We start from the raw sequence: 3,512 nt of genomic DNA on the forward strand, positions 1-3,512 counted from the left end.
CAAGAATTATGAAATACATACATGTTGCCATCAGGAAGTGATACAGCCTGGGAGGGCCCTCACGGCAAGCTATGTCAGGTTTGAATCCCCAGAATCATGAGCCAAATTAAGCTTCTTACCATAAATAAGTCAATAGGGCTGGAGAAATGGCTTAGCAATTAAGGCACTTGCCTGAAAAGCCAAAGGGCCCATGTTTGATTCCCCGGTACTCACATAAAGCCAGATGCACAAAGTGCCACATGCATCTGGAGTTCATTTGCAGAGGCTAGAGGCCCTGGAGCACCCATTCTCTCCCTCTCTCTCTCTCTCTCTCTCTCTCTCTCTCTCTCTCTCTCATAAATAAAATACAAATAAAAAACATTTTTAAATAAATAAATAATCAATAGATAAATAAGTAAAAATGAGAATTGGAACAGAGGAGGATGGAAAAATGGCTTAGCAGTTAAAGGTGCTTTCTCTTTTCTAATTTTAAATATTTTTATTTACTTTTTGCAGAGAAAGAGAGTTGGGTACACCAGTGTCTCATGTCTCTGCAAATCTCTCCAGATTCATGAGCCACTTTGTGTATCTAGCTTTATTAAACCACCTAGGTAAGCCAAACACACACACACACACACACACATACACACACACACACACACAAATGACACAAGTGTCTGGTGTTATTTTCAGTAGCAAGAGATCCTGGCACATGCATGCACACACACGTGCAAATAAGTAAAATTTTTAAAAAGTGTTGCAGCAGAAACCGACAGGCACTAAAATAGAAGGAACAATAAAAAAATAGGTTTGCAATATCAGAAAAGGATTTTACCACTCCTGCTTTCATATTAAAGAAGTGACTTTCTTTTGTGTCAAGTAAAATGTTCTTTTGTACTCAAATTATTCGAGAAAGAAAATCAATTACTGGTGGCATGCCTTGAATTCTACTTTAAAAGGCATTTGATGTGTCGAGTAGCATCCTCTGATTATTCTGGATTTGTTGGTGCATAATTTTAAAGAACTGGGTCTCTGATTTTCCGATTCTGACTGTTGAAAGTGATGTTCACTATAGTATTTGGTAGACATGCTAAGTAGCCAATGTTTGTAGGCAAAAGACTGGCCTGGATAAGGAAATTATACATAATTCCTTTTGTTCTCATTTTGTGAAACTCTTAGGCTCACAGTTGCTGGGACTTACATAGAACTTGAGGCAAATCCCTGTTTCTACAAGGGTTTCTGTTTTTTATTTTTATTGTTTGTTTTACTTATGTGTTTACTTGCTTATGAGACAAGCTCTGATACACTATCCAGGCTGGCCTCAAACTATACATTCCAGGATGACCTTGGATGTTTGTTTTTGCATGTGTGGTATAGGTGCATGCGTGTGTGCACGCATGTGTGTGTGTAGTGTATGCATGTATGTGTGCAGATGCATGTGACCTGTGCACACACATGCAGAGGCCAGAGGAGAATGTCTGGTGTCCTCCTCTATCACTCTTCCACATGGTTTCCTTGAGACAGAGTCTCTCACTGAGCCAGGAGCTGCTGCTGTTTTGACCTGTGAGCCCCAGCAACTCTGTCGCCACCCCTCACAGAACTGGCATTACAGGCACACATGGCCATGAGCAGCTGTTTATGTGGATACTGGAGATCAAGCTTAGGATTTCTCAGACCCTCTCAGGCCCTGATGCTTACATGGCAAGTTGATGCCTGCTGACCCATTTCCCCTGGAGTGCTGTGATGACAGGCATGTGTCCTCAAAGTTGGCTTTATTCAGTGCTAGAGATCAGAATTCTGAGCATGCTAGGCAAACTCTCTGCTAGCTGAGCTACATTCTCAGCTCTTATTTTTGAATGGAAGTCCAAATCGTACACATCATTGCTTCCCTGTGCATTAATTCATTCTTTTTGTTAAAAAAATATGTTTATTTATTTATTTGAGTGAGGGAGAGAGAGAGAAAGAGGCAGATAGAGAGAGGATGCACATGCCAGGGCCTCTAGCCACTGCAAATGAACTCCAAATACATGTGCCACCATGTGTATCTGGCTTACATGGGTTCTGGGGTATCAAACCTGGGTCCTTAGGCTTCCCAGGCAAGTGCCTTAACTGCTAAGCCATCTCTCCAGTCCTCGTTAATTCACCCTTAATTACAGGGCTGTGAGTTGAGTCTTCCTGATGATTTGAAAGTTTCAAACATTCATTCTATTTTTCCCACACCCAGGTGAGTGTTCCTAGGGACTACCTTGAGATGACATACAGTTCTGGACAACACACGTGGAGCAGGAAATAGCCAGTAAATATTATAATGTTCACGTGGTAGAGAAATAGAGAAGACAAAAGCCCAGCCTGCTTGAAGCCCAATATATCTTCCAGAATCTTTAATTATATATAGTTTTCAACTTGGACAAACTCAGTAAGACCGAATGATATTCATAGATGATAAAATTGCATTATTTTTTCATTCTAAGGAAACTTTATTTTATTTTTGGTTTTTCGAGTCAGGGTCTCACTCTAGCTCAGGCTAACCTAGAATTCACTGTAGTCTCAGGGTGGCCTTGAACTCACAGTGATCCTCCTACCTATGCCTCCAGAGTGCTGGGATTAAAGGCGTGCACCAATAAGCCCGGCCTTCTTTTTCTTTAAAAACATGGAACGCTTCATGAATTTGAGAGTCATCCATGTGCAAGGGCCATACTAACCTTCTTATAAGTGCTACCGAAGTGAACACTCAAGTGAGTTTTTAAAAGAAAAATAGAACTCAAATTGCAATCAGTCAGGGATAATGCCTTCCTAGAAGTCTTTACTTTCCTTGGCATTGTCTCTGTTTTTCTTCATCTCTGTCTCTCCTTGTCCTCCTTCTGCCTCCTCTTCTTTTTTTCCTCCTCTTCCCTTTCTTCCTCCTTTTTCTTCTTCTCCATCACTGTCTTTCTATCTCTCTAAAGCATAAAGTAGAGAAAAGATGGGCATATAAGGCAAATAGAAGGCAGACAAGAGTTAAACACATGTAAAGAAATTAACACAACCCACTATTACCATTGGCATAGTCTTACTACTGGTTTACGAAAGGTTTATGATAAACATAACAATAGTATCTGTCTCACAAAGAGTACTGAATATGCTCCTAGGATTAAAAAATTCTATAATAGGGCTAGAGAGGTGTCTGTGTTGTTAAGGCCTTTGCCTGTAAATCCTAAGGACCTAGGCTCAATTCCCTAGTACCCACATAAGCCAGATGCACAAAGTGACACATGCATCTGGAGTTCATTTGCAGTGGCTAAAGGCCCTGGTGTGTCCATTCTCTCTCTCTCTCTCTCTCTCTCTCTCTTTCTCTCTCTCTAGCTCTCTCTGCTTGCAAGTAAATAAATAAAGATTCTATAATAGTTCTCAGTACATAAAAGCTGTCAGTGAATGCTAGATAGCTATTATTATTCATGCTATTATTTTTATCATTATTACTATAGTCATAGCTTACATAGCTATGCTGAAAACAATTTGGCAAGTATGAGATCACATTTAGTTGGTCATAATGT

General features: G+C 40.2%; 1 pseudogene; it reads right to left on the reverse strand.

Annotated features, from left to right (window-relative positions):
- Positions 1-2,623: 2,623 nt before the first annotated feature.
- LOC123461902 lies at positions 2,624-2,720 on the reverse strand (annotated as a pseudogene).
- Between the last annotated feature and the right edge of the window lie 792 nt (positions 2,721-3,512).

The sequence above is a fragment of the Jaculus jaculus genome, chromosome 6 (genome assembly GCF_020740685.1).
Source record: "Jaculus jaculus isolate mJacJac1 chromosome 6, mJacJac1.mat.Y.cur, whole genome shotgun sequence".
Taxonomy (NCBI): domain Eukaryota; kingdom Metazoa; phylum Chordata; class Mammalia; order Rodentia; family Dipodidae; genus Jaculus; species Jaculus jaculus.